This window comes from Tupaia chinensis, unplaced genomic scaffold (genome assembly GCF_000334495.1).
Source record: "Tupaia chinensis unplaced genomic scaffold, TupChi_1.0 Scaffold000532_1, whole genome shotgun sequence".
Taxonomy (NCBI): Eukaryota; Metazoa; Chordata; class Mammalia; order Scandentia; family Tupaiidae; genus Tupaia; species Tupaia belangeri.
The window spans coordinates 1,932,926-1,956,162 of NW_006160045.1; the positions used below are offsets into that span (position 1 = coordinate 1,932,926).

Below are 23,237 nucleotides of genomic sequence, written 5' to 3' on the forward strand. Positions count from 1 at the left end.
GGTTTATTTTTATTTTTTGCTAGGCTAACATGGCATCAAGTGTTGTAATCAAATTATTAAATTGATATTGCATTACTGTGGTTTTGACAGACAAAAATAATTCTTAATGCCTTAGTATAGGAACAGAACTCAAGTTGTTAAGTGAGGGATGCCTTTACAGTAAATTGTTCATTATATTTACTCTACTGTACTTTTTTTTTTAAAGAGAGATTTTTGCTATAAGGCAAGTGTGCTCACTGGAGAGACAGAAAGACATAAAGTAAGAAATCACCCCCTGAGGCGAATGGCCATGCCACAATTTCTTCTCCATTCTCTCAGGATTTTGGGGCATGCATGCACATGTGCCTGGCAGGAGTTTTAAACTGCTGGATCCAGGACTCTACTGTAGTCTACTACAGGGGAGTCCAGCAACATAACCATTATGACACCTGCTGGTCTCATATCCTTATGTACTTTGTAATACTAGAAATTGTTCCTCTTATCTATGATTTGTTAACCAACATCTGTCTTCCTCTTACCTCTATTATTCTCAGCCACTGGTAGTTTTTCAACCCTTTATTTATTTTTCTTAAGATAGATTTTTGCTATGGAGCATGTGTGCTTGCTAAAGAGACAGAGACAGAAAGTGAGAAATCATCCCTTTGGGGGGGGGATGGCCTCACCACAATCCCTTCTCTTCCATTCTTGTCTCAGGATTTGGGGCACACACAGCATATGCACCTGGTGTGTTTTAAGCTGCCGGGTCCAGGACTGGAACCATGGTTGACTATGTGAGAGTCCAGCAATGTACCCATTACACCATCTGCTGGCCCCCAACTCTTTACTTATATGAAGTTATCTTTTTCAATAAAAATAAAAACATGCGGTATTTCTTTTTGTGCCTGATTTATTTTACTTAACATAATGTCCTCCAGGCTTACGTATGTTGCCTCAAAAACAGGATTTCATTCTTTTTAATGGCTGAGTAGTATTCCATTATATGTACACAGTACTTTTTTTACCCATTCATTTGTTAAAGGACATTTAGGTTGATTCCAATTCTTGGCTATTGAGAATAGTGTTGCAAGAAACACTGGAGTGAAGATATCTTCACACCAAACTGATGTCTTTTCTTTTGGATACATGCCCAGTAGTACGATTGCTGGATCATATGGCAATTGTAATTTTAGTTTTTTGAGGAGCTTTCATCCGTTTTCCATAATAGCTGTATGAATGTACGTTTCCACCAAGAGTGTAAAGAGTTTCCCTTTTTCTGTGTCTTTGCCAGCATGTGTTATTTGTTGTCTTTTTGATAATGTCCATTGTAACTGGGGCGAGATGGTATCTCATTGTGGTTTTGGTTTGCATTTACTTAATAATTAGTGATGCTGAACAATTTCTCATGTACTCATTTGGCTTTTGCATGTCTTCTTTTGAAAACTGCTTATTACAGTCAGTTTTTTAATTTAGAGGAATTCTTGTGTAAAATTAAATTCTGTCCTTATGTTTAGGGTTTTATGGAAGCTGAGTTTCAAAAGCACCCCACCTCCAAGCCACTATTTGAGAATTTAGAGGGATGCTTTAATCTTTCTGACTTCTGAATAGAGGAGGAGAAAGGCCAAGATTTAAGAGCAGGAGAAACAGTGAATGTTGTGGGATCTCACCCACCTAGGGAAGGGCTCTGTGGCCCTGGGCCAGCTGCCTCCCTTCTCCAGCCTGCCTTGCCCTCCTCACTGGCTATACCTGTGTTAAATCTTTGCCACTTACTGGGAAGCCTACTTTTATTATTTTCACAATTTATTTGATTATCTTTTACACTTAGAACTCTCTTGCTGCTGAATCTGTTCATGACTTGTTTTACACTTACCTATATTTTGTGCACTATTTCTGGACAAAACGATATGGTACTTTACTAAAAGAATAAAATCTCTCTTTTAAAAAATTAAAAGACAACCCTTGACCTAGGTATTCAAGCACAGACTTAAAATAATAAAAAACAAAACAAAAACTAAAGTATATTAGGTCATCATTTAATGTCTCTGCCAAAGGAAGTAAGTAAATAAATATAGTAACTGTACTTTAAAGATTTATATATATTGTATGTACAGTATACACACACACACACAAAGAGTCAGAGATGCCTACTATAGGTAGAGAGGAAAAAACTGTAAGAAATTAGTGACCTGCTATTGCACTACTACTATAAAGGAAAGTAATTTGTTTTATGATTTTGATAAGACTTCCTCTAAGCTTTAATGGTATATACATGTGATCAGAAGTTCAAACACTTCCTTTTCTGTGAGGAGTATTGATTATAATGAAGCTCTAATTCATAGTTCACGATAGAGACGTAAAGTAGGCCTTTATTCATAAATTTGCTACTACATGTTTAAGTAACCAAATATTCAATAGCACCTAAGAAAGTCTGTTATGCTCCCACCTCAGTTTTAGCTTTTGGTTGAGTTCCTAAGACTTAGGATGGACTAGGGCAAGGGAGAGATTTATGGATGTATACTCATGAAATAGTAGAACTCTCAGGCTCCCTCCCTCTCTTCCAAACTCATCAGCTTTTTATCTTTTCAGGATAATCAAACCTGAAGGACATGCCAATAGACTCTACGGAAAAGTCACCTAGGAATACAAACACCCTCAGTTAACCAAAAGTACTCCATTTTAAAAAATTTCAATTGCCAGGAGGATGGGAGGTGGCAGAGGGCTAGCAAGTGGCTCCCACACGGCCAACCACAGTTTGAGTCCCAGACCTGGCAGTTTACTTTCTCACTTTCTTGTCCACTCTCTGGTGAGTGCACATGCCCTATAGGAAATTTTAAAATAATAATAATAAATAATAAATAAAACGAATAAATAAAAATTGTAACTGCCAGAGGGTACATGTGTTTGCTAAAGAGAAACAGAGACAGAGTAGAAAAGAGGAGAAAACAACCTCCCTTCGGGCAAAGACATGCTGCAATCTCTTATCCATTTCTCCATTCTATCAGGATTTGGGGCATGCATGTGCCCTTGCCTGGTGTGTTTTCTAAGCTGCTGGAGCCAGCATTTTATCCATCCATATAGAATCTGGCTACCTTAACTACTACACTAGGAGGCTGGCCCAAAAGTAATCCATTTCTAAGAAAGTGTTGAAAAAAATGAATTCTCAGACAGCAGAAAGTGAATTTCCTATTTTTTAAATGGGTAAAGCTATGTAAGTTGAATATCCTTTATCCAAAATACTTGGGACCAGAGTGTTAATTTTTTTTTTTTTTGGAGAGATTTTCACTATAGGGCACGTGTGCTCGCCAGGCAGACAGAGAGAGACAGAGAGATAGAAAGCGAGAAATCCCCCCCCAGGGGGGATGGCCACGCCGCAATCCCTTCTCCTCCATTCTCCTCTCAGGATCTTGGGCACACACGCACACATGCCCGGTGTGAGTTTAAGCCACTGGGTCCAGGACTCGAACCGCAGTCGACTACGTGGGAGTCCAGTGACATAGCCATTACGCTAACTGCTGGTCCCCAGAGCGTTAAATTTTAAATTTGTTTTGGATTTTAGAATATTTGCATATACATAATGAGCTATCTTGGGGATCGGACCCAAGCTTAAACACAAAATTCATTTGTTTCATGTAGATCTTATACATATAGTCTGAAGGTAATTTTATATCATTTTTTATATTGAAGCACTTTCTAAAGCTTGTTTACTTATTTCCTCTGAGAGATACCAACAGACAGACAGACAGGCACACTCAAAAGCGTCCTTCATGATGTGATCCTCCCTCCATCTTAGCCAGCCCAGGTAATGGGCACCCATATGCCCAGCATGTATAGGCAGGCCCCAGAACACGAACCTAGGACTTTCCCATGTAGATCCAGTTGGCTCATCACCCGGCTCCTGTACTGCAGTATTTTGAATACAACTCACCCCATAAGGTCAGGTGTAGAATTGTCCATTTGTGGCCTCATATAGATGCTCAAAAAATTTCTGGTTTTGATGTATTTTGCCATTAGAGATGCTCAACATTTCTAACCCATGTCGATTTTCTGTCAATCCACTTGAGCTGGACATTTTTCAAAAATATGCTATACTCATATAGCCTGGTTTAGCTTCTCAGACACAGCAAAATCAGGGTTTTTTTTTCTATCCATAGGAAAAGTAATGTGCATGGTAATAGGTACACATGCATGGCCAAGTCTATGCCTTCTATATGTTTATGTTTTTCAGTATAATTTATTACTTCTAACTTCTCTTCTTTAGAAGAGAAGGTTCTTTGGAATCATTTGCTTCATAGTATGTCTCATTTTTCAGAAGGTATTGTCCCTTAATAATGGGGAGAAGATGGCCAGCAAAAATGCACCTATGTTTAGTAGCACAACATAAGATGTAATACTATATAGAACATTAAGAATCACTGAGACCAACCTTGCTCCCTCCTGGGGAGCTTGGAAGGTTCAGCACTTTCACTTGCTCCACATGTTAGTTTTTCTTAAAGGCTAATATTGGATTGTTGGAAAAGTCATGCCATATGGAAGATTTACTAATAAGTGGAGCACACCAAACTACAAAAGAGAGGCATTGTATGTCCCCACTCAATATACACTGAATGTCTGCACTCTATGACAGAAACTGAAAGACTGGAAGGTATATAGACATAGAGATCAACTGTGTACACTAGAGACAGTGTGGGAGGAGGGTGAGAATTAGGGAAGGGTGAAAAAGAGGAAATCAAAAAGAAAAGAAATAAGCAAAACACTTAAGGGACACAAAAATGGAAAATTATCTCTTGATAATATGTATGGTAATATCTTTGAACCAATATACAGTATATTCATGATGGGAAAATTCATTTGGTATGCTGTAATAATACACAGTGATTGAATGTTAAATAAATAAACAGAAAAACACAGACAAATATGCCATGAGTTTTCCAACAACCCAATAGTTTGGATAGCAAATTCTGGGTCAAAAATTTTACAAATTTGTAAAATTATTTGGAGATAAGAGTTACTAGAAAAGATTATAACAAAATAAAGCTATTTCAGCATTATTTTCAGTCTTCATGAGATTGTGAGACAAATTGTAAAGTGGCTATAAAAGTAGTATTCTTCTATGGAATTATCTTAAAAGTTGTACATCAAGCAGTGTTTCATAGGCTGACATACATACTAGGTTTTTTTTTAAATTGCTAGAGGGCACTTGAGCTTGAGAGAGAAAGAGAAAGCACTCTCCAATGGAGCACAGTGCAAGTCTTTCTTCCACTTTTCCACCCCACTAGGATTTGGGGCCCATGTCTATGGTACACACATACATGCACATAGGCCTGGTATGTTTTTCAAGCTGCCAGGACCAGGACTTGAACTGTGGCTGCCTGTGTGGGATCTGGGTTCTTAAACACAGAACTTAATTGCATCACTACGGGGTTGGTCCCTGGACTTTATATGTATACATATTTTAAAGGTTTTTGTCATAGGGTGTGTATCCTCTCCAGAGAGAGACAGAGAGCAACACAGAGAGGGAAAGTGAGAAATCAACCCCATTTGGGGGGATGGCTATACCACAATCCCCTCTCCTCCATTCTCCTATCAGAATTTTGGGTACACATGCGTACATGCCTGGCATGATTTTCAAGCCACTCAGTCCAGGACTCAAAAAGTACTGGTCCATGCGGGAGTCCAGTGCTTTAGCTACCATGCAACCTTCTGGCCTCCTGATATATTATTTTAAGAATAGGAAGCATGAGGAGAATTTTCATTTGATGGACAAAAGAGAAATAGAAATCCAATTCATGGTATCATAACAAGTAGCTCATTGCTCTAATCACATCACTGGAGACGTGCTCAGAAAAGTAAGATTCTTTTTTAATTGTCATTTATGGCCAGTGGATTATTTTGCCCAAATTAATATGCAACAACTCTATTTTTAATGTCACAGCTGTATTCAATCATTCATTTCCTCATTTTAAAGCTTCAATAAAGTTATTTTTTCAGAGGAGAATAAGCATACTAAGTGAAACATATTAATCATGAAGAAACTATATATTAGGTGAAATTAAAGGTATCTTAATAGAAAACCCAGTGGTATAGTAGCATATCAACCTCGGCCTTACCCTTTAATTTCAAGGCTTCTAATACCTTTGAATCAGCTGTCACATCACTCACTAGCTTGATTTCAATATTTTGTGAAGTCAGTTGGAGCAACTTTTCAAAAAGACGTTGACCCTGGAAAAAATATTTATAGAAAAGGAAAGTCAGAAAATGTACATGTTCACCATTTTGGGTAAGTGTAAATAAACTCATTAAAAATTAAAGCTCTTCATTCAATATTTGAAAGGTGAACACTTTGACAATTGGTATTCATGGAAGACTTATGAAATTTCTTTAAAAGAGTTTATGTAAGTAGAGTAGTACAAACACAGATAACGTTATGTCTTTTTGAGTATTGTGCAGTTCAACAATCATTGTCACAACAGTTTCAATGCTGCAATACAAATCTATCCTTTTACTTTTTACATTTGTCATTATTTATCCATGGAAAGGAAATAGAGAATATTAAATGGTTGTATTGACCCAGAGAGACCTGGATTCTAGAAAGCTGGTTTTCCTTTTCTTTTTTTCTTCTTTTTTCTTTTTACAGATTTTGCTATAAGAGTGTGTGCACTCATCAGAGACACAGAGACATAAATTGAGAAATCACCCTGCAAAAGGGGGATGGCCACACTGCAATCACTTCTCTTCCATTCTCATCTCAGGATGTTGGGCACGCACACATATGCACCTGACACGAGTTTTAAGTCACTAGGTCCAGGACTCAAACCATGGTTGATTACATGGGAGTCCAGCGATGTAACCATTATACCATCTGCTGGTCCCATCAGCTGGCTTTTTGATTTACAAATTATTATTATTATTACTTTAGAGAGATTTTTACTGTAGGGCTCATGTGCTTGCTGAAGAGACAGACATAAAGCTAGAAATCACCCCTCTGGGAGGATGGCCATGCCATAATCCCTTCTCCTCCATTCTCCTCTTGGGATTTTGGGCATTCATGCGCATGTGCCTGGTGTGAGTTTTAAGCCACCAGGTCCAGGACTTGAACCATGGTGACTATGTGGGAGTTCAATGGTGTAACTATTATGTCATCTGCTGGCCCCACAAATCATGTGTTTTAATCTCAGTAATTTCTAGTTTCTTCCTCTGTAGAATGCAGATAACATTAGTATTTACTTTAAAAGTTTTTTGTGTGTGTGAAATTAAAGAAGTTAATAGTAAGTAAGTATACTTAATGTATTAGCTATTAAGGGATTAGTCATGGTTACTAATCAGTGATTTCCCTGAATTCATCCTCTTCTTTAAATCTTTTTTTACTGAATTCAAATAATATTAGGCCTAAAACTAACTAAAATTAATATATATATATATATATGTATGTGTGTGTGTATATATGATTTTCACAAGCTTATAATCTTTACAAGTTTTTTTATTTGTTTTGCTATAGGGCATATGTCCTCACTCAAGAGACACAGAGAGAAAAAAAAAGCACCCCCTGGGGGGATGACCACATTGCAATCCCTTCTCCTCCATTCGCCTTGTGGGATTTTGGACATATGTACATATGTACCTGGTGTGTTTTTCAAGCTGCTGGGTCTGGGTCTTCAACAGCAAAGTCAGCTACATGGTATTCAACACTTTAATTACCATGTCACCTGCTGGCCCTAATTTTTATAGATTTTAATCTCAGGAAAGCAGAGTAATGGTAGATCCCCCAGATTGCATTATCTCAGATAATTGGATTCTAACATTACCCTGCTTATTTTCTCTTGTATTTTTTTAAAGAGGTTTTTGACATAGACCATGTGTGCTTACTAGAGAGAGATAGAGAGAGAGAGAGAGAGGCAGACAGTTAAGAGGGAAAGTCAGAAATCATCCCCCATGGGAGATGACCATGCTTCAATCCCTCCTCTGCCGTTCACCTCCTGGGATCTTGAGCATGCATGCACATATGCCCAGAATAATTTTCAAGCCACCAAGTCTGGGACTCAAACCCCAGTTGACCCGTGGGATGTAACTGCTATGCCATCTGCTGATTCCTCTCTTGTATGTTTCGATGGGCTTCCTCTCCCTGTTGTGAAAGGGAACTGGTCTTCCATTGATATTTCATTGATTTTTGCTAATGCACCATAAACATAAATGCTCAGGGACCAGACAGACAATAAGGCTTCACTCTTAGTGGCTCTCAAGTGGTTAAAATCTTATCTTTGATAAGAGAGGAGTATTGATAATGATTATACAGAAAGGATCTGATAATTAGGAAAAGAGAATAGAGGAAAAGTAAATATAGAGCAGTGATTCCTGCAAATCAACGTTAGAAAAAGGAGAAGCCACAGATACAGACCTAGAGCTTTACATACTTAGGAGTGGGGGAGCTGGTATGCCTATTCGGGGGTGATAACTGACAGCAGGAAGGAGTATCTGGCACAATGCAGCCACGCCATAGCCTGGAGTGGCCAGAACCAGGTGCAGCCATAAGCCCATAACCCCTGGATGTTGAATAGAGAAGAGGTTACACTCTAGCCATGCATGTAAATTTTATTTTAGTTTAACTAAATAAAGGTTGCCCAAAGTGGAGCAAAAGCAACAGAATTAGTCTGCAGCCCAAAGCCTGGAGGCAGCCTCACCACAAACCAGGAATTTTTGTGCAGTACGTTGAGTAAGTACATAAGAGAGTTGTAAACTTACTTACTTACTTATTTATTTCAATATATATTTGCCAGAGGGTATGTTCACGTGCCTGGGAGAGACAGAGAGAGGAAAGGAGAAATCATCCCCTAAGAAGTGTGGTCAGTCCCTTTTCCTCCATTTCTCTATTCTGTCGGGATCTGGGGGACGTGCATGTGCCTGGTGCATTTTTCAAGATTCTGGGGCAGGAATTCAAATCGTGGTAGGCCATGTGGGATCTGTCTCCCTCAACCACTAGGCTATGAGGCAGGTTGTAAACTCATTCTTTTAACAAAAGGCAAGGCCAGTCCCATGGCCTAATAGTTAAGAGAGTCAGGGGACTAGCAGTTGGTGTAATGGCTATGTTACTGGACTCCCACGTAGTCGATCACAGTTCGAGTCCCGACCCAGTAGCTTTAACTCATGCCAGGCGCGTGAGTATGCATGTTCAACATCCCAAGAGGAGAATGAAGGAGAAGGGATTGCAGCATGGCCATCTACCCTGGAGGATGATTTCTTGCTTTCTGTCTCTGTCTCTATCTTTCTGGTGAGTGCACACACCCTATAGCAAAAACCTCTCCAAAAAAAAAAGAGAGAGAGAGAGAGAAAGAGAGAGAGAGCGCGCCAGATTCCTAATGGCCAACCACACAGTTTGAGTCCAAGCCCTGTTGTCTTGGAAAACATGCAGCCATGTGTACATGAATGCCCCAAATCCCAACAGGATGAAGAAATAAAGAGGGAATTGTGATGCAATTTGCTCCACTGAAGGGTGCTTTCTACTTCTCCTTCTGTCTCTGTGTCTCTATCTTGGCAAGTATGCCCTCTGGCAATAACTTAAATAATAATAACAATCATACACAGAGGCAGGATGGAAGAGGTGAAGAGAAAGAGAGAGAGGCATACAGAATGATGGAGGTAGGATAGGAAAGAAAAAAATTTGCTGATTTCAGGGCCTATGTAAACTTTAAATTTACTATTGAGGTAGGAGACAGGGATTCTAAGAATATAGTTAGGGTATGATGTGATAGGCATGTAGCTAGAAATGAGCAGGCAGCCCTAAGAAAATAGCACAATAATATCTGTCACATCAATCACAACTTATCAGGAGTTGTAACCAGATGAGAACAAAAACGCCTTCTTCCCACCCTGCTCCTGGCTCAGGGAAAGTTGTTATCTTCCCTCCTGCAATCGCAAATATATACACAGAAATTCACCACTGTCATGGGATGCTAGGTCAACATCCTCATTTTCACTGGGGCAATCAACTAGTAGGACAGTTCTCCTTTATCTGGATGCTCACACCTTCTAAGTCCACACTGAACGTGTAGGATTAGGTAATTGAATTCTTCACCTGAGGGAGGGATGTGCAAACACAGGAAAAAGCGGGTGAATTCCAAACAAAGAAGCCAGATACTATGACAGCCCTTCCCCTGCTAAATATTGATTATCAACCCTTAGAATAAATTTCACACCTAACCCCACCCCCAGTGTAGTTGGCCTTCTCTGACAGTTGCCCACTTGCAGGCCTTTCAGGCATGGGGGTGTGTTTCTCTTTTACTAAAAAGTTTTTACTTTTCTGGGGCCGGCAGGTAGCATGGTGGTTAAGGGTGCTGGACTCCCACATGGCTGACTGCAGTTCGAGTCCCGGACCTAGTGGATTGCTTTCTCACTTTCTCTCTCTCTCCCTCTCTCTCTCACTCCCTCTCTGGTCAAATTAAAATAAATAAATAAATAGATAAATAAAGCTAAATAAAATAATTCTTTAAAAAAAAATCTTACTTTTCTATTAAAACTTCCCTTTTCCTACTTTACATGCTGTGGTTTTTCACTCTGTGCCTCAGGGCAGGTCTCTAATCTTAGAGATCTGGACCTAAAGAACCAAGGATTTCACACAATGCTGCTCAGCTCCTTCCATCTGATGACAATAGGCCCAAAATGGAATCACAGAACAGCTAAGTTTAAAGATGGAGACAGGAGAGCTCAGCTGTCACTGAACTGCTTGCTCACAGCAAAGGCTTGCAGTGGCGATGGTGACTCAGTGATTAACCTAAACAGCACAACCTAAAACAAAAATAAGAATGAAAGTTTTCTTCCAGGTCTCACCATGTTCTGAGACGATAAGGGATTTTATGATCCAAAGCTTTTAGACGGAGTCTGATGACCTTCATACCATTCCAAAATTAGGAGAAAAATAACTGGACGCATCCAGCATGCGACCTTCACCATGGAGGGGACTGGGGCAAGGGAGTGGTGCATGCACAAGTTCTCCTGAGAACAGGCCCAGACAAAGCCCTTCCTGACCAAGATTTAAAAATTAAAAAAAAAACATCCCAGCTCCTCTTAATGACCCACTCAGGACTCTACTTAAGAATTCTGCTATTTTGGGACCAGCAGTTAGCGTAATGGCTATGTCGCTGGACTCCCACGTAGTCGTCCGCAGTTCGCGTCCCAGACCCAGTGGCTTGAAACTCACACTGGGCGCGTGTGTGTGTGTGCCCAAGATCCCGAGAGGAGAACGGAGGAGAAGGGATTGCGGCATGGCCATCTCCCCTGGGGGGTGATTTCTCGCTTTCTATCTCTCTGTCTCTCTCTGTCTCTCTGGCGAGCGCACGTGCCGTATAGCAAAAACCTCTCCAAAAAAAAAAAAAAAAGAATTCTGCTGTTTTCTCCTGCTCTTAGTGAATTCTGCTTGCTATCCCCTCTCTTGTCCACATCTCTAATTCCTCTCAAGCTCTGGACAAGAACATGTGCCTTGCTGTAGGCGCTGGCCCTGAGCACCTTTGCACCCCTGAGTCTCTGTATCACTATTGAGCAGTGAGGACCTGACAGTGAGAAGTTCATGCACATGCAGTGAGGGAAAATCCATGTCACAGTTCTGCAGGTAGAGTTAACACCATCATGCCCTCCTTTGTCAACTTTGGCAGCATGCCAAGGACCACTATGCTCTATGTCAGATGGTTGAAGGTTTGGTGACACATGCATAGTCCAGATTTCTAGAACTCATACTCATGGTCATCACATATTGGCATGAGATATTTGTATTCTTCCTTTTTATATAGAGAAATGCATGCTTGATGAGACTAAGTAGTAAACCAGTATTTTAAAACATATTCATTTCTTGAGAAGAAGCCACGGGCCTTCAGGATAAGGTTCCACATGGCTACTGTGAACTAGATTTTTAAGGGAATGAAGACTTTCTACTAATAATTCAGCCTCCAACAAAAGAGCTAGCGGCAGAAGAAGCCACGGGCCTTCAGGATAAGGTTCCACATGGCTACTGTGAACTAGATTTTTAAGGGAATGAAGACTTTCTACTAATAATTCAGCCTCCAACAAAAGAGCTAGCGGCAGAAGAAGCCACGGGCCTTCAGGATAAGGTTCCACATGGCTACTGTGAACTAGATTTTTAAGGGAATGAAGACTTTCTACTAATAATTCAGCCTCCAACAAAAGAGCTAGCGGCAGAAGAAGCCACGGGCCTTCAGGATAAGGTTCCACATGGCTACTGTGAACTAGATTTTTAAGGGAATGAAGACTTTCTACTAATAATTCAGCCTCCAACAAAAGAGCTAGCGGTAGGGAGCCCCCCTCTGCGCCCCCAGCCTTCTCTCTCGGTCTCTCAGTTCCTGTCTCTCCCTGCTTCTATCTTCCCTTTTTTTTTTGGTAATATTTCCTTTTTACTCCTTTTTTTTTTTAAAAAGAGGCCCAGTTTTTCTCTGGCCCTTAGCTCCGCCTTCCTTCTTGTTAATTTTCGCTCTGCTCCTCCCATCCAGGCAGAAGAAGCCACGGGCCTTCAGGATAAGGTTCCACATGGCTACTGTGAACTAGATTTTTAAGGGAATGAAGACTTTCTACTAATAATTCAGCCTCCAACAAAAGAGCTAGCGGCAGAAGAAGCCACGGGCCTTCAGGATAAGGTTCCACATGGCTACTGTGAACTAGATTTTTAAGGGAATGAAGACTTTCTACTAATAATTCAGCCTCCAACAAAAGAGCTAGCGGCAGAAGAAGCCACGGGCCTTCAGGATAAGGTTCCACATGGCTACTGTGAACTAGATTTTTAAGGGAATGAAGACTTTCTACTAATAATTCAGCCTCCAACAAAAGAGCTAGCGGCAGAAGAAGCCACGGGCCTTCAGGATAAGGTTCCACATGGCTACTGTGAACTAGATTTTTAAGGGAATGAAGACTTTCTACTAATAATTCAGCCTCCAACAAAAGAGCTAGCGGCAGAAGAAGCCACGGGCCTTCAGGATAAGGTTCCACATGGCTACTGTGAACTAGATTTTTAAGGGAATGAAGACTTTCTACTAATAATTCAGCCTCCAACAAAAGAGCTAGCGGTAGGGAGCCCCCCTCTGCGCCCCCAGCCTTCTCTCTCGGTCTCTCAGTTCCTGTCTCTCCCTGCTTCTATCTTCCCTTTTTTTTTTGGTAATATTTCCTTTTTACTCCTTTTTTTTTTTAAAAAGAGGCCCAGTTTTTCTCTGGCCCTTAGCTCCGCCTTCCTTCTTGTTAATTTTCGCTCTGCTCCTCCCATCCAGGCAGAAGAAGCCACGGGCCTTCAGGATAAGGTTCCACATGGCTACTGTGAACTAGATTTTTAAGGGAATGAAGACTTTCTACTAATAATTCAGCCTCCAACAAAAGAGCTAGCGGCAGAAGAAGCCACGGGCCTTCAGGATAAGGTTCCACATGGCTACTGTGAACTAGATTTTTAAGGGAATGAAGACTTTCTACTAATAATTCAGCCTCCAACAAAAGAGCTAGCGGCAGAAGAAGCCACGGGCCTTCAGGATAAGGTTCCACATGGCTACTGTGAACTAGATTTTTAAGGGAATGAAGACTTTCTACTAATAATTCAGCCTCCAACAAAAGAGCTAGCGGCAGAAGAAGCCACGGGCCTTCAGGATAAGGTTCCACATGGCTACTGTGAACTAGATTTTTAAGGGAATGAAGACTTTCTACTAATAATTCAGCCTCCAACAAAAGAGCTAGCGGCAGAAGAAGCCACGGGCCTTCAGGATAAGGTTCCACATGGCTACTGTGAACTAGATTTTTAAGGGAATGAAGACTTTCTACTAATAATTCAGCCTCCAACAAAAGAGCTAGCGGTAGGGAGCCCCCCTCTGCGCCCCCAGCCTTCTCTCTCGGTCTCTCAGTTCCTGTCTCTCCCTGCTTCTATCTTCCCTTTTTTTTTTGGTAATATTTCCTTTTTACTCCTTTTTTTTTTTAAAAAGAGGCCCAGTTTTTCTCTGGCCCTTAGCTCCGCCTTCCTTCTTGTTAATTTTCGCTCTGCTCCTCCCATCCAGGCAGAAGAAGCCACGGGCCTTCAGGATAAGGTTCCACATGGCTACTGTGAACTAGATTTTTAAGGGAATGAAGACTTTCTACTAATAATTCAGCCTCCAACAAAAGAGCTAGCGGCAGAAGAAGCCACGGGCCTTCAGGATAAGGTTCCACATGGCTACTGTGAACTAGATTTTTAAGGGAATGAAGACTTTCTACTAATAATTCAGCCTCCAACAAAAGAGCTAGCGGCAGAAGAAGCCACGGGCCTTCAGGATAAGGTTCCACATGGCTACTGTGAACTAGATTTTTAAGGGAATGAAGACTTTCTACTAATAATTCAGCCTCCAACAAAAGAGCTAGCGGCAGAAGAAGCCACGGGCCTTCAGGATAAGGTTCCACACCAAGGATAGGGGGAAAAAAGCAAAACATACAGAAAACAAGAAATGGAAGATCACTTGCTAATAATAACATGTTTGTTGATATGCTTGATTGAGACAATATACAGTGTACTCTGGATGGAAAAAAAAAAAGAAATGGAAAATTGTTTGTTGATAACACATATGTTGATGTACTTGATTGAGCCAACAGACAATGTATTTTGGATGAAAACTTCATTTTGTATACTGTAATGATGTATAGCATATTAATGTTAAAAAATAAAAACAAATTAAAAAAAAATAAAAATAAAAATTAAAAAAAAAAAAAAAAACATATTCATTTCTTTTTCTTCTTAGTTACAGAATTTATTTAGCACCACTGAAACATAGGAGATCATTGAACCCATCTGTATTTCTGGCTCTGTGCCTTAAATTGATTCTCAGTTACTTTTGTGAGATTTAAAACAAAAAAGACCAGAACTCTAAAACATGAATGAAAATAGAAGCACTGAAACCTACGGATACTGGCAGACTATCATTAAATAAAGCTTATTTTCACTTTTAGTATGTGCTTATTACTTACACCAAGGAATCCTAAAATGTTTAATTATAACACTGTAATGAGCGAGCTTGGGCTTAGGTAGATCATCTGTATGTGGGCTTGAGGGAGAACGTCTATTAAATCTCCCATCTTCTCTATATTATCTCTAACCAGTCATTTTTGCTGAGACAATCAAAATGTAATAATTTCCAAAGGTATTAAGCACCTATGGAGAGATCTGCAATAAGGTCTAGTGGTTTCCATGTTAAATTCACTGCTTTTTTTTTTTTTTTTTAAATAAAGGAATAATAGCAGCCTCTTGGCTTGTAAATGTCAACAGTTTAAAAGCTTGTCCTTTCTAGTGAAAAACATTAGCCCACATTTCCAATTTAAATCATCATGAAAACAGTCACTGGCTGAAGAATGACCTACTTTAAGTCCATTTTTTGTGCAGTCTGCCCAATCTTATGATAGACCATACAATCTGGTAGAAGAAGCTGCACCTCAAGAATAGAGATCCGGCTCAGCCCCTTTGTGACTCTAAAGAGGCTGGTTAATGTAGGATGCCCTTTGATCCTGTGGGAGGGGAAATAAACCTGTTCTGCCTTCCTCAGTTCACTGGTGGGACCAGAAATTCAAACTCATAACAAATGAACAAGAGAAAAGCAAAGTTCTAGTTACATAGGCACACATAGGAAGCCCATAAAGAAATGAGACTCAAGAAGGTCATTTGGAGAAGGGATACGGAGGTAGAACATTGACTGGATGGGGAAGTGTGGTGTTATCGGTTCAAGATATTTTGATGGGGGGGTGGGGGAGAAGGCAGGCAGATCATTGAGGTTTACATACCATTGTAGGCTTAACAAGGGAAAAGGCCTTTGGGGCTTTCTGAAAGGGGAAGGCAAATTATGGGAAGATAAAGGAAGGAAATGTTTGGGAAGTAAGAGTTGCCTTGCTATTCAGATAAGAGTCAGCCAGGTGATAAGAGTTGTCACCAGGAGTACCTTTCTACCTAGTATACTGTATATGGAGGTGCCTTTTATAAAACGGGGCATTTAGACTCTATGTTTAAGTGTTGAGAGAGGTCAAGTATTCTTCTTGCATCTGTTGGTTCTCGATCATTTTTCACTCAAAATAGCTAATAGGCCATCAGGGATATTTTAGAGTGACATTTTCTGGGACTCTTCAATCTTAAGAGAGTGGGGCTATAAATACTGCCTGTTTCTATTGCCCTCAAACACCTGGTAGAGAGGATGAAATTCTCAAAAGAAATGTAAAGGATATAAGCAAAAATATCAAAGAGATACCAAAGAAAATCACACTGAATAACCGTAATTCTGAGAATTATGCAGAATATGGTAGTGGTTTTTGAACTCGGTTTAGCAGTTGTACTCTGTTCAAAGAAAAGTTCAAGCTAAACATCTCCTCCAATCCTTCTGTGCCCCACTGTATAGAATCCACAGAACTCTATACAACTTAGCTAGGAAACCACTGCATTTTATGCTTTCCTCATAATAAAGTATGATATAGAAGCTTTAAGATAATGAACTTGCATGCAAACTAAGGAGGTCATGGCTGGGAGATACCTTCGAGATAAATAATCTATTTATCTCCTCATTTTTGTAACTTAGAACACGGAGGCACAAGAAGATCGAGTAATGCCTTCTTAGTCATGAGCTTGGTAGTAGCAAAGTTAAGCTTAGAACATCTCTCTCTCTTCTTGATCCAGCATAATTTTTTCTATGTGACCATTTTGTTATGTTAAAGTTGGAAAAGAAATAGGGATTCTAGAAAGAAAGTTACCCCTAAGCCTCTTCTGTTCCTTCCATTCCCAGCTAGGGTCTATTCAACTTTCTCAAGCCAAGCAGTGCTGGAGCTGAATTACCAGCAGAGTTAGGTTCCAAGGAGTTCAAGTACCTTAAAGAATGATTCTCAGTCCCACATTCTCGGATCTACCTTTCTTCTAAAAGTCAGGGCAAGAGCTATCGTTGCCTCCCTAGGTCCTGGGAGGGTAAGGTATTGAGGAGTGGAGCTAGTCTCTGATTGTTCCAATCAGGGATTAGCAAACCATTTACATAGTACATATGGAGTCACCTTATATAAACAGGGACATTTATACATATAGTCATTACTATCCTTACCTGAAAGGAAGATGCCACCAATAATCTGATAAAACAAATGTCAACATATTTAAGGAAACCAGGAAGAAGAAGGAAGATGTTTGAACACAAGTAGGTACCAAATGACACAGGCTACTAGAGACAATGGGAATTGGAGTTAAGCACAATAAATGCATTGGGGCTGGGACTAAAATGTTGTGATTTTAGAACTTAGAGGAGGGTTGAGAAAACAATAAGCATGGTCATTGCTGAAGACTATATCAGTGGCCTGAAGACCAAATGAAAGAAATATCTCAAAGTACATACATACACGTATATACACATAGACACACAGGAAAACATAAGAGAGGAAATGCGGATGGTTGAAGTGATACAACATGCGTCTAACAGGAGCAGTGCAAGAAAAAGAAGAAAGGAATAAATTTGTAAATAATAGAAAAAAACTGAGTTGAGAAAAGACCTAACTCTACCTGATAAAAGGACACCTCAAGATGTAGAAAATTTGGTGTAGAAAAATACACCTAGACACATTTTAAAAAAATTATTGAACAACAAGGAGAAAGGGATTCTTATAAACTTCTGGCTAAACAAAACAAAGATCACCTATAGAGGAAAATGGGTCAGATAGGCATGTAACTAACCATCTGCAACACTGAGCTACATGGTGGGTGCAGATTATAGGAGGCAAAGACTGAAGCCCAAGAATCCTTTACACACCCAGGTAAAAGGAAGAAAATATGCAGATACATACAGATTTAGAGATTCAATTTTTGCTTACAAAAACCATGTGAGAAACATATTCAAGGAAGGACTCTAACTAAATAGCTAATGACACCAAATACCATCAAAGATGAAGGGAAGAAGAAACAAGTGATGAGCAAACTGATCTCTATAATATTTGATATATTTGCTAACTAAGAATTAATGAAATGGAATAGGCATATTATAAGACAAAGTTGACTAAAAATCTGTTATGGGCATTCTCACTGAGGGTGATATTGTCCAAAATGGTCTAAGAATTGGTTCTTAGGTAGAGGTGAAAAAATGTTACTCATAATAGTTTCATGACTAAAATATTGCTACACATAAATATAGAAAGTACATATAGAGTATATCTGTGATAGTAAAATGTCATGGGAGAGGGATATAATTAAGGGGAAAAGTTGAAAACAACCAACAGGATAAAAGATTTCAGTAAAAATTACAATAAGAGGTAGGGAAAAGCTTTAAAGTATTAAATGGGAAAGCTGGCTATTATTATGAATAGCACAATTTATGCAGCTATGACATTAAGAAACTGATATAGCACTACATATATGAAGCAAACGCAGTTGTCCCAAATACAGCTGGTATCCATATGGACTGGTTCCAGGAACCTGCTGAGGATACCAAACTCCACACATAAAGTCCCTTATATAAAATGGCGTGGTACTTGTATATAAACTTAAATCATCTCTATGTTTATAACCAATCTCAACATCAGATATAAGTGAAAAATATTGAATAAACTCTTGAGCACCTCTCTATTAAGGAACCACTTCTCCCCCCCATACCAATTATCATGGCCCGGCTGCATCTAAGTTGGCTGAATCTGCACTGTGGAACCCATTGGGGGTGGTGGTGCTCTCTCTCTCTCTCTCTGTTACATACACACACAACACACACACACACACACACACACACTACTCTCTGGCATAAAAAATAAAAAGTTTTAATCTGGCACAAACAGAGGAACCCCTGTATCACACATAAATATATGTTCTCTATAGGGCCAGCCTGTGGCATAGTGGTTAAGGGGACTAGATTCTACACGGCCAAAAACAACATGGTTCAAGTTCCAAACCTGGCAGCTTGGAAACATGTGCATGTGTTCCCAAAATCCTGAAAGGAGGGGGAAATGGAGGAGAAGGGACTGCAATGTGACTATTCTCCATGGGGGTGTTGCTTTCTCACTTTCTCTCTCTGGCAAGCACCCTTTTGAAAAAAGAAAAAAACAAATCTCAGTTCTGTCAGAATGAGTATATATAAATACATCCAAGAAGATCTAGATCTAGGCAACTACACATGTAGGCCTGGAGTGGGAAAAACTTTAATGAAACTGTTGTAGGCTAAATAATGGCCCTCCAAGACATCAAGTCCTAATCTCTGGAACCTGCCAATACCACCTTATCAGGAAATAGGACCTTTGCAGAAGTGATTAAAGATTTCATTATGGTGGGAGATTATCTTGGATCATCTGAGGATAATCCTAAATGCAATCACAAGAGTACTTAAAAGACAGAGGCGGAAGAGGATCTAATACAACTACAGGAGAGGGCACTGTGAATGTGAAGCAGAGAGCAGTGAAGGTGCTGGCCCTGAAGAATGGAAGAGACATATCGCAACAAGTCGAGGAAGGCCGGCAGCTACCAGAAAGAAGCTGGAAGAGGCAAGGAAAACTCTCCCTAGAGCCTCTGGAGGAAGCACCTATCTGCCCCCACTTTGGTTTCAGCCCAGGGAAACTAATTCCAGGTTTCTGGTCTCCAGAACTATGAGAAAAATAGATGTGTGTTGCTTTAAAGCACAAAGCCCGTGGTAATTTGTTATAGTGGCTATGGGAAACTAAGACAGAGGCAAGATATGTGAAAGCAATAAAATACAACACAGGCATATAGGAGTATAAAAAGTATACAGCAAAAGATACCACAAAGTTAATAAAAAAGAATACATCTGGAATAAGTATTTCTACACAAGTGAAAGGCAAAGGGTTAATAGCTACACCCCTTAAAATACATGAAAAATTATTAAGAAAAGGCCAATAAATTGTGAGCACAGTATGAGAATGGGATGCCTAAGGAAAGCAAGATCATATGGCCAACAGACCTAAGAGATGCTTTATGTAGTCCAGGGAAACACAAGCAAAGCAATAGAAAGGTCTTTCTACTCAGACTCAAATATATGTATAATATATATGTATGTATATATATATATATATGTGTGTGTATGTGTGTATGTGTATGTATATATATTTGTGTATATACGTGTGTGTGTGTGTGTGTGTGTGTATTTTTTTTAAAGACTGTCAACATTTACTCTTGTCAACAATTTGAGGAACAAAAACACTCTGACATATTGCTTCCTTCCACTCAGAAATCCCACATGTAGAAATCCATCCCACACATAAGCACCAACATGTAAATGCTTTATTACATGAGCATGAACAAATGCAGAAGGGTATATCTTAGATAGACTATCATCCTAATTATGCATATATAATGTGCACATAAAATTTAAATCAAAATAAAACTGGAAAATTACTGACTAAACCTATTAAACATTCGATGATAAAGTCATGAGACAGTAAGAGCTGGGATACATTTTAAGCTATAGTGTTCCTTTGAAGTAATATACTTGCATTTCTTTTTTAAATTTATGACTTAGGAGAGTATATGTATATGAAGAAGGCCTTTTGAATTCAATTCACTAGTTTATTTAATTAATTGGTTCGATCTGCTGTAAGACTGATGTCTTATTTACATTTTATTGAATTTTTTAGTTTGTAGGATACACACTTTGCCTGAGATATATACATTAATATATTATTTCCTTGTTTATTTGTCAGCATCAACTTTGATTCTCAAATGCCCCTGTGTATATACGTGTGTGTGTGTGTGTGTGTGTGTATTTTTTTTAAAGACTGTCAACATTTACTCTTGTCAACAATTTGAGGAACAAAAACACTCTGACATATTGCTTCCTTCCACTCAGAAATCCCACATGTAGAAATCCATCCCACACATAAGCACCAACATGTAAATGCTTTATTACATGAGCATGAACAAATGCAGAAGGGTATATCTTAGATAGACTATCATCCTAATTATGCATATATAATGTGCACATAAAATTTAAATCAAAATAAAACTGGAAAATTACTGACTAAACCTATTAAACATTCGATGATAAATTCATGAGACAGTAAGAGCTGGGATACATTTTAAGCTATAGTGTTCCTTTGAAGTAATATACTTGCATTTCTTTTTTAAATTTATGACTTAGGAGAGTATATGTATATGAAGAAGGCCTTTTGAATTCAATTCACTAGTTTATTTAATTAATTGGTTCGATCTGCTGTAAGACTGATGTCTTATTTACATTTTATTGAATTTTTTAGTTTGTAGGATACACACTTTGCCTGAGATATATACATTAATATATTATTTCCTTGTTTATTTGTCAGCATCAACTTTGATTCTCAAATGCCCCTAGGACAGGGAGGAGTATCTTTAAAGCAGATTCATTCACACATTTACTGGTTCCCATGTACATGCCGGGACCTCGATCTAAGAGCTGGTGAGCGTGAGTGGAGCAGTAGATGATAAACAAGCAAACACAGATCTGTGTGTGTTCAAATTCCACACTGGAGGAAGCACTGATTTAGGGGGAATAGAGCAGGGCACTAATAACCCAGGCTAAGACACTCAGGGAGAATTCCCCAAAGGAAGAGTGAGTAGAAAGGACATTCTGGAGAGTCCAGAAAGCAGGCAGGAGATGAGGCTGGAGAGATAAGTAGGAGAACATCATGAAAGGTTTTGGAAGATGGATTGAAGAGACTGGATCTTATCCAAAAAGCAATCTAAAAACCTTCTAAAGGATTTTACACAGGAAATGATACACATTCTTATTATAAAGGTGAGCTCTGATGGCAAGTTGTAGAACTACTAGTACAGGCTGAAAGAATGATTAAAGTGTTGGCACATAGTTTGGTCAGGGATAATGTGGCCTAAGATAGATCAGTGTCAATGGCAATGGGAAAAAAAAGGAGGAAGGATCTCAGGTCTTTCTGAGATAGCATAGCGAGGAACTTGATGATGAGTCTTGGGGTTTAAGGAAGATAATGGAGGTGGGGATAGTGACCAGAGTACCCAGCAGCTTCCAGGATGTGCCAGTGATAATATGCAGATCCTTGTCTAAAGCCAAAAGATGGTATTCACTTCATCTCTTTATGAAAGTCCTGAGGTCATGAATCAATCAGACCTTCAGGAGCTCAGCCAGTGCTTAAATCTGGCTCCTTGGTTCAGATCATCCACTTTTTGGCAGTGAGTAACAAGGATTTACCATGTGATACCAATGGACAGTGTCTGTGGTGGAGACATGCAGGCTGCCCATCCATTCGTGAGTAACAGACTCCATCCCATTACTAGATTTAATTATTCTGAACAGTTAGTCATCGATGCCTTGCCTAATGATGGTTACCTCCAATATGCACCCCGTGGGCATGAATACTGTCATCTGGTCGGGGCAGATGAAGAGAGATGAATAAGCTCATCAGGCCAGTGACGGGCCAGGAAAAGTAAGGAATTATTATCAGAAACAACATATTTATAACAGGGAACTCCACACTGGAATCCTACAGTAGCTGGACAGTAGCTTGGGGTTGCTAAAGCATCCATTCTGGCTGCAAAAGACAGAAGACAACATGATCTCAGAACTGCCTTCAACAGATGTCACCCACAGCCTTGTGTCATCCCTCTGCTCCACAGGAAGCTATTCATGGAGCAAGAAGGGAGCACCAAGATGTACAAAACACTAACTCTTCCACCTGTTCCTAGTAGGCAGAAGGCCCCCCACAGAATGGAGGCAGAACTCCTTCAAAATTTCTCTTTGGCCACCCCAAGGAGTAACCACTAGAATGCAGTACATACTCTCTGAAAATCCCACAGTCTTAAGAAAACACTCAGACTCCTCACTCTCTAAGTGTACTTGTCATCACTGATCCTGAGGAAATGAGCAGAAAGAAAAAAAAAACAAAAAACGACAGTTATTTATTATAGCAGCATTATTCAGAAAAAGGAAAAAAAAAAAAAGCTTAAATGTCCAGTGACAGAGTAATAGCTAAATAAATTTAATCTAGTAAACTCACTGCATTGTGTATATTGCAGCCAATTTAAAAAAAATGTTTACAATTTTTGGACCAGTCCGATGGAGTGGTGGTTAAGGTGGCAGGCTCCCACATTGCCAACTGCAAAGTTTGACTTCTGGACCTAACAGCTTGAAAGCCATGCCAGATGCATGTGCATGTGTGCTCAAAATCCCAAGAGGAAAGAAGAGGAGAAGAGACTATGATATGGTCATCTCCCCTGGGGAGGTGCTTTCTCACTTTTTCTCTTGGTCTCCCTCTGTCTCTCTCTGGTGAACTCACATGCTTCACAGTAAACTACCAAAAAAAAAAAATTATTT

At 39.5% G+C, this 23,237-nt stretch overlaps 1 protein-coding gene across 1 annotated transcript in view; it reads right to left on the reverse strand.

Moving 5' to 3' along the window:
- PLD5 (phospholipase D family member 5) overlaps nt 1-6,191 on the reverse strand; it is a 157,483-nt gene extending 151,292 nt beyond the window's left edge. Inside the window, exon 1 of the mRNA XM_006157204.3 lies at nt 6,109-6,191. The gene's annotated coding sequence lies outside the window, so the exon portion shown is untranslated. The remainder of the gene's footprint in view (nt 1-6,108) is intronic.
- Between the last annotated feature and the right edge of the window lie 17,046 nt (nt 6,192-23,237).